This window comes from Euprymna scolopes, chromosome 7, assembly GCF_053919585.1.
Source record: "Euprymna scolopes isolate OS-2025 chromosome 7, ASM5391958v1, whole genome shotgun sequence".
Lineage (NCBI taxonomy): Eukaryota > Metazoa > Mollusca > Cephalopoda > Sepiida > Sepiolidae > Euprymna > Euprymna scolopes.
In genome coordinates, this window is record NC_136488.1 from 1,870,568 (window position 1) to 1,882,925 (window position 12,358).

Sequence of the window (12,358 nt, forward strand, 5' to 3'; positions counted from 1 at the left end):
ATATATATATATATATATATATATATATATATATATATATATACATATATGTATGCGATCGTTTATGTATAATAAATAACAATAACCAATGGATAAAAAATAAAATGAAAAATTCATTCGATTTGGCGATGGGTGCCAGAGACTCTGCAGAGGCATCAGATCTTGTGGGATTATTCATTCTATATACCCTCACAAGCATATTCGATACTACGGATATCGGCCTATATAGAGATGACGGACTAGCTATAATAAAAAAACTCCAACAAAGTCAAGGGAGAAAACTTTAAGAAAATCATACACAAAGAAATGAAAAAATTAAGCCTAAAAGCGGACATATCAGCTAACATAAAATAACAAACTTCCTGGACGTCACGTTAAACTTAGATAAAAACACATATGAACCATACTTAAAAGATAACGCTACTCCAATTTACGTAAACCCCAAGTCCAACCACCCACCATCAATTATAAAACATATTCCTAACTCGATCGTAAGTAGACTCAGTAATAACTCAAGCGACGAAAATGCATTTAACAGGTCATCCAATATTTACGAAACAGCCCTAAAAAATAGTGGATACAAAAATATCGATATCAAATATAAGCAACAAACACCAACAACTATAATAAAATTAAAAACAGAAGAAAAAGAACTATAATTTGGTATACGGCCCCATACAATCAAATGTTAAAAACAAAACTTGGCAAGAAATTTCTAGATCTTATTGAAAAACACTTTCCCGCAACCAACCCCTTACACAAAATCTTCAATAAAAATACCTTGAAGTTATCTTACAGTTGTTGCGAAAATTTAGAGATGATAATTAAGGCACATAATAACAAAATACTAAATGAAAACAATGTAAGCAACAACAAAATAAACAATAAAAAAGTAGACACCATGACAGAAATAAAACCAACACTAGCAGAAACAATAATAATAATAATAATAATAATAATAATAATAATAATAATAATAACAAACCAACCCCGGACAAGAACAACCATACCATAAATAAAAATACTAATAACGAACAAGATAAATGCAATTGTAGACACCGCACACTTTGCCCAGTCCAAAATAAATGTCTAACAAAAAGCGTAGTTTATCAAGCAACAATATTTGCGAAAGAAAACCCGAATAACAAGAAATATTACATAGGCATGACTTCCTTAGATTTCAAAACCCGATACTATGACCACAAAAGCACATTCAAAAATAAAAAACACCGTATAAAAACAACACTAGCGAATAAATACTGGGAACTCAAAGAAAGCGGACATTCGCCGGTAGTCGAATGGAAAATAATGAGACAAGCTACCACATGCAGACATTTAGACGACCTATGTAAATTATGCCTCCATGAAAAATTTTCTATCTTGTACTTTAAAGAACCTCAAAATCTATTAAACTGTAGGCGGGAAATAGCAAACAACTGTGTTCACAAAATAAAACTTACTCTAGGATAGCGATACAAAATAGCTTTAAAACTAACAATAACAATAGAAAACAAACAAATAAATAAATTAAATAAACATGAATATACATAAACGATCACATACATATATGTATATATATATATATATATATATATATATATATATATATATATATATGTATGCATGTATATGTATGTGCATTGTTGTGTGCACATAGGTATATTTATATGTATAAAAAAAAAAAAAAAAGGAGAACGGCCACCTAAAACCACTAACCTAGTTCTAAAACAGATCCTTTGTTTGATAAAATGCATGCCCATTGGCTGGTAGGAAGGGGCGCGGTGGATACTAAAAAGCTGATTGGCCGACTAGAAATCCTCAACATATATAAAAGCAAGAAGCAACGACAGAATTCGCGCATAAGCCTGACGAATCCTATAGTTGGATGAAACGCAGAATATTCAGTGTAGCTTAATCGCCATATATATTTTATAAATTACTAACTAGCTCCACCTACGTATTGAGCACTTTTGAAGTAAATACTTAAAGTTTACGCATAAATCTATACTTTCGTATATTAAATTTATGTGAATAAATGAAGTAGTTATATATATATATATATATATATATATATATATATATATATATATATATATATATATATATATATATCATTACACATACCAGCGGTATTTAGAGTATTGAGTGTATTTTGATTCAGCATCTGCCACATTGAAAGTGGCTTACTGCATTATTGCATTGACCTGATACATCTATTAAATTAAATATTATTTTGTAGAGCATATATTATTTACTGAGTACCCTATTTTATTTAAAATTTATTTCTCTAGAGTTTGTTTCAGATTATTGACCGTGACCGTAGCAGTAGTAAAATAGTCTGTCTAACATATTTCTGTTAAAACTTATTTCTTTATCTCTTCTTATCCTTATCCTAAAACTAATTTGTTTTAAAACCATGGAGCACTTTAAGTAAAATATAATGAATAAACAAAAACAATTCCATAAGTGAGCAGTGAAAAAATATCAGAGCGATACGGAAGCCCTGGATTTAGGAGGCATCCTAAGCACTACTAAAACCAAGTTTCTCTTCCCCCCCCCCGCTAGTAAACAAGTTATTTCTTAAGTGAGCACTGAAAGAAATAACACTTAGAAAGGCACTGGTGCTTTAGTATAAGCACAAAATAAAAATAAAGAGCCTCCAGAGCACTACTAAAAGTAAATTTCTACCACTCGACCAAAAGAAAAATTATTATTTTAGTCGAGCACTGAATAAAATAAAACTTAGGAGGCTTCCTTAGCGCTACTTTAAGCACTTAATAAAAGTAAGGAGGTCCCACAAGCACTACTAAAACCAAGTTTGACCCTAGGATAGAATTATTTAAAGTTAGCAGTGAAAAAGTAAAACTCAGAAGGGAACTTTTTCTATTTATTATTTTTTCATAACTTTTGCAATTTCTACTAATTTTGACATGACACATAAGTAGTTAATAGTGTTTTCACTTGAAATGAGTCGGTTTTAAAGATCACCAATCTATAAAATCGACTTATTTTCTGTAATCAGTTTTATTCATAAATTTTCCTTAATTTTTGTAAAATGGAGAGAGTGGAATAATTTTATGGTTAAGTTCTTCTCCATCCTTACATGTTATGACATCTCTCTTCTACAATTCTTGTGTAAGGAGCGTTCTTCTCTACACTAATGAGACATGGCTTGTTACATCTGAGAATATATATATATATATATATATATATATATATATATATATATATATATATATATATATATAGTTATTTATAAAATATATATGGCGATTAAGCTACACTGAATATTCGGCGTTTCATCCACTCTAGGATTCCTCAGGCTTATGCACGAATTCTGTAGTTGTTTATCGTTTTTATATGGTCCTTTTCTATTGAGGATTTAGTTGGCCAATCAGCTTTCTAGTATCCACCGCGCCCCTTCCTATCAGCCAATGGGCATGCATTTTATCAGACAAAGGATCTGTTTCAAAACTAGGTTAGTGTTTTTTTGTTTTTTTATTGTTAGTTTATATATAAATATATATATGTGTACATACATATATGCACATATATATACATATACATATACATACATATATGTGTGATCGTTTATGTATATTCATGTTTATTTAATTTATTTATTTGTTTATTTTCTATTGTTTTTTAGTTTTAAAACTATTTTGTATCGCTATCCTAGAGTAAATTTTATTTTGTGAACACAGTTATTTGCTATTTCTCTTCTACACTTTAATAAATGTTGGGGTTCTTTAAAATACAGGATAGCAAATTTTTCATGAAGGCATAATCTACATGGGTCGTCTAGATGCCTACATGTGGTAGCTTGTCTTATTATTTTCCATTCGACTACGGGCAAATGTCCGCTTTCTTTGAGTTCCCAGTATATTCGCTAGTGTTGTTTTTATACGGTGTTTTTTTATTTTTCAATGTACTTTTGTGGTCATAGTGAGTAATGAGTAAATGAAGTAGTTATATATATATATATATATTACTATATAAGAGCAAATAGTTAATAAAACATGTTAAAACACTTTGAAAAAGAGTTAAAAACATATTTAATGTGATAAGGAAACACTTAATAAGTGGATAGTCCTTAATCCGCAGAGTTTTGAAGAAATACTTTCCTTCTCATCAGAAATTAGCAAAATGCGGGATCAGATTTTGCATACAAAAGTATTTGACGAAACTGCAAGTAAGTCAAAGATCTTACTTGATAACCAAAAAGTGAAGCAAAGAAAATATGGTGAAGAAAAGGTGATTTCACGTGAATGGATAGTCTGGTGAAAGGAAAATTATCCAATGACGGTAAAATCCAAAAATGTAAATCCAAGCAAGTTAATTAAATTTCCATTCGCACAAGTAAAATCCAAGGAAATCATGTAATTGGAAGATTATATATATATATATATATATATATATATATATATATATATATGGTGATGGGACGATTCCAATATTTTTTTCGATTCCGATAGAATTACCGATTCTGATTCCAAATCTTCATAAATATTTGATTATAAAGTTGCTATTTTTCCCGATTACCATACAAACGTGTGTTAAATGTGCACATATTTTCTTAAACATAAAAATACACTTGCAGTGGGGTGGGGGTGATTTATAGATTTTAGCGTTACTGGTAGTTTAAAATCAATAAATATTTATTATTTCATTATTACTATAAGCAGTGAAAGATTTTATTTTAAACAAAATCAAATTAAATAATAATTAAAAGAATCGTTTTTGCATCGGAAAATATGTATATATTATAGCAAGAACAGCATTCTTTGAAACTCTGTGGAATAAGGACTTTGTTTGCAGGAGTATTCTGTTGAATAATAAATTTAATTGTAAATTTTAATTTCTTTTCTCTTATAATAAGCTCTAGTCTCTATTGTATTTGTATTGAGCTTTTTTTTATTTTGTTGGGATTAAAATACCAATAGATAAATACTTAGTATTTATTTTAGATTGAAGTTTACCCTTGCTTGTATCAGCTAAACTGTTTTGTTTTTTTTTTATACAGATTAGCCTGTATTAACCATGCCATGATCTGCTGCATCTGTGCCTCAAAACTCTGACAGAGAATATATACTTTCATTGAGGTCTAGACTGGGTTTAGTCAATGTTGAGGAGGTTCTTTGGTGGAGCTCTTATCGTCTGGCCGCTTGTGGAAAATATAGATCGACTGCATTCAATGAAGCTTTGAAGAACACCATCTTCAAATCTAAACAGGAGTATTGAATCTGACCGACGGACACTGGGAAGAAAGCGAAATAAAAATAAGTCTTGCAAATATTGATGAAACTATGATTATTATCACTCACTTGGAGTTCTCACATTATCAGTGATTACTCACTGATAACAACCGCTCCATTGAGTTTGGCAAATCAAGTCTCCCCAAATTTCCAGTACTCTCCATCTCTTTCAATAACTATTGCAAATAACTTTGCTTTATGGCAACAGTCATTTACCATTGGTTTTTCACTGGCAATGATAATTGGCCTTCTTTGGGATTTACATGGCAATAAGTTTTCCCCAAAGGTCTTCTTTACATTCTTCCAGTAAAGGCCTGATTGGTGCTCCCCCTTCTATGTAGATCATAACATATACTATCAACACCTTCTTTTCTAAGTACTTTCTGCAAGATTCTGGCAGTCTTCAACAAGGCAGTCTTCTGAAGCACAATGGATCCCAATTTTCTCATTTGTCAAATCTTTTTTTCACACTCCCATCATCATAAGTACAACTTGTAACTTCTTTAACTTCCACAATCTTTTTATCTCCTTTTTCAAGTATTCGTACATTTTGACCTTCTCCTTTTCCCTCCACATTCACATCAGCAGGCACTACTACTACTACTACTATTATTATTATTATTATTATTATTATTATTATTATTATTATCGTCATCTTTGTCACATTTTGTATCTGGATGTTGGTATTGCCGTTTTTATACTGATAGGCGAATCATAACAAATGAACATAGGCTACCAGCATTATTATTATTGTTGGCTCACAAGGAGCTTTCGCACAGGTTATCAAAGATCTCTCCTTGAAAACAGCCTGTGGTATTCCCTGGAAGCTGAGTGACAACAAGTCCCGCCAGATTTCCAGTACTCTCCACTTCCATCTGTAGTATTTTCAAATAAATTTGTATTATCGCAATAACCGCTCACCATTGATTTCTCATTGGCAGTGGTTATTGTTCTTCACTGAAATTTGAGTGGCAATAAGCCTCCCCAAGGTCCCAGTTCTCTTCATACTTATCCAGCGGAGATCTGGTCAGTGCTCACTCCTCGCTTTCCTTCCTCCTTGACCCTACTTGGTTGTTTCATCTCACTTTTTTGTTTTTTGATGGGGGGGGGGTCAGTGATGTGGGATATACGGCTTCAGTGTACTTGGTTACATGTTTTGTCTCTTCAGCAGTATTACGATATTTGGTCTTCTTGCCTCTATGGCTTTAACAGTTTGTATGTCCATATCCATAGGATTTTGTGATTCTAGTTTTCAAGTACTGTTGCCGGCTTATGTTTGTACCACTTGCCTGTGCATGCAGTTGTTTGCATATTTCCCACTGTACTGCCCTTCCCACTTGGTCGTGTCTGTTCTTATATTCTTTTGGGGCCAGTTTGCTGCATTCATTATTATTATTATTATTATTATTATTATTATTATTATTATTATTATTATTATTATTATTCCTTGTAAAATAAAACTCTAAAACTTCCTGGTTTTTCTTTCTCATCAAAAAGTTTTTGGAGTTCATATATTAGATCCATTGCTCTTTCTGTTTCTTGTAAAATCGTTTCTTTATATTGCTCTAAACACTTTCTCATACCTAAGACTATTCTCTATCTCTACAAATTCTCTGTCAGAGCATATATGGAGTATTGCTGTCATATTTCGACTGGTGAGTATCTGTCCCATTTGAAGGCAAAAATATATCTATAATTGGCCCAACCCTTTTTCTTTTCAGCAATCTCTTTCTCTCTCACGTGATGTTGTAAGTCTCTGCCTTTTTATTATTATATTATTATGTTCTTTAAAATTGTCTGATCTATTTTCTGCTTCCTTTGTTCCAGCTTGTTTGACTCATTGCTCTAGTGATCTCAATCCATTCGCTGTTCTGATACCTGATTGTAATACAGTTTCCGATTCTAGTAGCATCTTTTTAAGAACTGCAGACTTGTGTAACTCTTTTCCTGCTCACAATTTTTCTCCTAAATATAGCTTTAGTCTTTTCAAGACAGAGGTCAATTGGCATTTCCTATCTTTGCGATAATCATCTCTTGTTATTGTTAACTCCCTATATCAAGTGACTTCACGCCTTGTCTCAAGCAATTTCCATAAAAAATGATTAATAAGATAGCTGAATGTGCTTGGACAAATAAAATTATAACTATTAAGATATCAATTGTTGCCTTTATTAATCTGATTGGAAAGGAAATATCTCTTCTCAACACCCGGGAAAACCTCATCAGTCCCGTATTTAAGAAGTCAGGTGATTGGTTATCACCCTCTCAGTACAGACCAATAAGTCCCCTGTGTATTATGAGCAAGTGGCTCGAATCTGTGTTAAATAGAGAAGTAGTTAGCCACAAGCAAAAATAATCTCCTTAGTGACATGCAATATGGTTTCCATTCTGCTAGATTTACAGCAGATGTGCTAACAGTTATATCTCATAGGATTAGCAAATACCTCGATGCAGGCGTCCTTTCTAGGACAATTGCTCTTAACATTTCAAAGGCGTTTGATAGGGTATGGCATAAAGGTTTATATAACAAAATCTCTAGCTGATATAGCCGTTATTAAATCATTTCTCTCTGATAGGTTCATAAGTGGTTGATGAGCAGAAATCAGAAGCTTTCAGTATTAATGCTGGCGTCCCTCGGGGGACCATCCTGAGCCCAACTCTCTTCTTTATCTACATCAGTGATCTCCCAAATCACATCCTAAGCTCATTCATAGATATTTATGCTACCATCGATGGCAACACTTCAAAGGCTGTAAATGACCAAGTCCTCTCTTATTCTCTCTCCTCTGATCTTTATCACATGGTACAATGGGGAAAGAGGTGGCTGGGTAATTTTAATGCATCTAAAACCAAGCTTCTATCTTTACATCAGCAACCCATTGATCCCTGTCTGGCATCAATTGAAATGAATGGTTCTCATCTTGGAGAAGCTTCATGTTTTGACAAACTTGTGGGCCTGAGCTTTAATCCTTGTCTGAAATAGTACACATACATAAAATTCGTTGCCACGGCTGCTGAAAAAATGGTGGGATCATTCTACCACTTCAGTAGATATCTCACTGCTGATCCAATTCTCTACCTATATAAAAGCCAAGTGCAACAAAGGATGGAGTACTGTTGCCACATCTCGGCAGTAGCTGCTAGAAGTAGCTTATCCTGCCTTGACAGAGTTCAAAATAGACTTCGTAGCTTAGTAAGGGATATCCTTTTCTCTTCCGTGCAACCTCTTTCCCGAAGAAGAAACGTTGCGAGCCTGTCTCTGCTTTATCATTATTTTCATGGCAAACTTTAACAAAAAAACACTCGTCTAGCTGAAACCACCATCAATAATTTCCCCCACTCTTTATCTGAGCCTAAACCTAAATGTGGATTTCATGAACAAGGATTCTTTCTTAGAATTGCACGCCTGTGGAACTCTGTTCCGTTTCCCTGCTTTCCAGCTGACTACAACATGGTCGTCTTCAAGTCGAACATAAACGAGTTCTTGATGAGCCAATTTACTTAAGTAATCCAATTTACCAAATTTCTAATACTATCGATTACTACAATAGTGTCCTATTGACTACGGTACACTCATTAACCCTTATCCTCGAGTGGCCTCAGACCTTGATAAGTAGTGATTCCTTGGTAAAAAAAAAAAAACTGTGCCCTACCATTACTATGCTTTTGCAGTTTTTTTTTCACTTGAGCAGCTGCCCTAAAAAAAGGTTCTCTGCACGTCTCTGTTGCCATTCAAGGTCTTTAAAGATCTGCCCACCTTTGTTATCCATAGTTTGGAGAGCAGGTATATAACCCATAGCCTTCATTGTACTCACAAAAAGAAATGGCGATATTAAAAAGGCAAACAAAATACAGGTTTTTTTCCTTTTCCCTTATCTTCAGAAATCTCTCATCATCTATTGCATGAAACAATGGGTTAACTCAATTTTGATTTGGGGGTAAAAAAAAAAAAAAAATAAGTAAATCTTGTATGATAAGATCAGAGAATCTACAAGGTGTGAAGCGGATCGCGGCATATATGTGGAAAGGGTGCGATGGGAAATTATTGATCAGTTCCGACGGGCTCTGCTTGCACGTGTGCCCTTTCGTCAGTTCCTTTTTATCAGGACAGATTCAATTTTTGACGAATAAATTTTGTTATCTGTAAATAATTATTTCTTTTTCTACTTTGTTTCACGCTAGGAAGAGCTCTTCAATTCGGATAATAGAAAAAGAAAGCTTTTTTTTTTTCATCAGTCATTCCGACTTACACATGGATGCGCACAAAGCAATAGATTGGTCTATATATGTATAGAAATACGTGAATATATCTATCAAAATATATTTCGGTAGTAAACATTCTTTTAATAATAATTCTGTTATTTCAAACTAGATGACAGCCGGGCATTGCGCGGTCGTACAATACCCTTAAACATGATATTTTAATTTATGCAGATTGTGTATATATTATTATTGATTATTATATTACAAGGGATAATTTGCCCGGTGGATTAATTTGCATATATATATATATATATATATATATATATATATATATATATATATATATATATATATATATATATATAATTTTTTTATTTTTTATTTTACATATATTAAACACATTTATATATACAAACACGTATATACATTTTCAAACATTTATTCCAAGCATTTCAAAACGTTCCGGCTGCACTCATAATTAATATTTATTTGAGGCTTCTTTATTTTAATGTACAATGTTTCGAGTATTCTTAGCCTATTTACATTTCTATCACTCTGCAATACTCTTGTATTTTCTACCATAATTCTTCGAAATTCCGAATGGTGGCAGTCATGTCCCTTCAAATGTTGTGATATGGAGCTAGAGTCAGAGAGGTGGAGAGTCAATCTTCGCGACAATGTGTTAGTTGTTGAACCAACATAGCTACTAATATTGGAGATACACTATCCTATTGGGCAGCTAAATTTGTAAACTACATTGGTCCTTTCCAACAGGTCATTTGTTTGCGAAATGTTGTTTTTCATTACAAGGCTTGTTGTCTGTATTTTTTTTTTATAATATATATTTAATTTTATTGTTTTTATTATTTTTGGGAGCCACATATCTACGGATTATATTTTTAAGAATACTCTCATCGATTTTTGAGTTTTTGTGTTAGTAAATAATCAATTCCCTAACTCTCTTGTAGATAAAGGAATAAAACTAGCCATTAGTAATTTGAATCAAATTAGTAATATTCAAGAAAATTATCAACCTGTTAATATATATTACCGGAACCAGTTACACAAAAATATATATATATATATATATATATATATATATATATATATATATATATATATATATATATATATATATATATATATATATATAGCTTAATGTGTAAGAGGAAGAGCGAGAGTTCAATTCCACAAGAGGAGACTTATCCGGATAATGCCAAGCTCAACAATTATTATTGGAGCTTATACAATAGGACAACAAGAGTATGAAATGAAGTCACAAACGGTAGCGAAAAGACATTGGTAGAATTGAAGAAATAAGAAAAGGAGTTAAACTAGGACAGAAAGCCAATGACGAGCTTGAAAGGAGGTATAGATTGCTGGAAAAGGGAACGATGAACGTTCTAACAATGTTGAAAAAGAAGATTCACACTGGTGGTATAAAAATTTGGAACTTTCTTGGAAAAAGTGTTGCGTTTCGGCAGAACAACCTTTTCTGGAACAATCAGTCTCAGCTGTATAAAGAATTAAATGGTAGTAAACAGGCGGGAAATAACGACACTTCATATGCAAAAGATGCAAGGAAGTTCTGGAGTGGGATTTTGTCCGTCGAAAGGCGATATAATAAGAAGGCTAGCTGGTTGGGAGAGGTCAGAGAAAGGCGATCAGGAATGCAACAGATGAAGAACGTTGAGATAACCATCGATGACATTAAAGCTGGCATACGAAGGATGACAAACTGGAAGGTACCTGGTCCAGATGGAGTGATGGGCTTCTGGTTTAAACAGTTCCCATGCCTTTATCCACCTACAGCTGCTGCCCTGCAAAGGGTTGTAGAGTCGGGAAATGCCCCTGATTGGCTTGTGAAGGGAAGAACAACACTGATTAGGAAAGATCCTGCAAAGGGAACAAATGCCAATAATTATAGACCAATTACATGCCTACCACTAATGTGGAAACTGCTGACTGGAATCTTTGCAGAAAAAATTTGTGAACATCTTGAGAGTAATGGTGTTTTTCCTGACGAACAGAAAGGATGTTGGAAAGGCTCGAGAGGTACTAAAGAGCAACTACTGATTGATAAAGCAATAATGCAGGATGCAAAGAAGAAGAAGAGGAATCTGAGCATAGCATGGATCGATTACAGAAAGGCTTATGACATGGTTCCTCATTCATGGATACGTGAAACACTATGTATGATGAAGGTTGCTGAGAATGTGGTAGGGCTTTTGGAGACAAGTATGGCTCAATGGAAAACGGTGCTAACAGCAAATAGAGAGGTGATGGGGCAGGTTGGCATTTAACGTGGAATATTCTAAAGAGATTTATTATCTCCCCTTCTTTTTGTAATGATAATGATGCCACTGAGCATCCTCTTGAAGAGAGAAAAACCGGGGTATAACTTTGCATCTGGTGACAGACGCCTCAACCATCTACTGTTTATGGATGATTTGAAAATATTCGGTAGAAATGAAAAAGAAATGGAGAGACTGATAGAATTTGTGGGGACATACTCAGGAGACATTGGGATGGAGTTAGGGATTAGTAAATGTGCGGTGCTGGTGATGAAAAGAGGAGTAAAGTTCATTCGAATGGAATAGTGCTGCCAAATGGAGAAATCATGAAAGAAATAGAAGATACAGGGTATAAGTATTTGGGAGTGTTGGAGGGTGTACGCATCATGAACAGAGAAATGAAGGAGAAAGTCAGGGAGGAGTATCTTAAAAGCGTGAAAATAATTGCAAAGTCGAAACTGTATGGAGGAAACCTAATGAAAGCAGTGAATGCATGGGAAGTCAGTGTTTTAAGATACAGTGCAAGGAAATTTAGAATGGTCTGACAAGGATTTGCAGGCCATTGATATCAAAGCAAGAAAAATTTTAGCAATGTTTGGTATATTT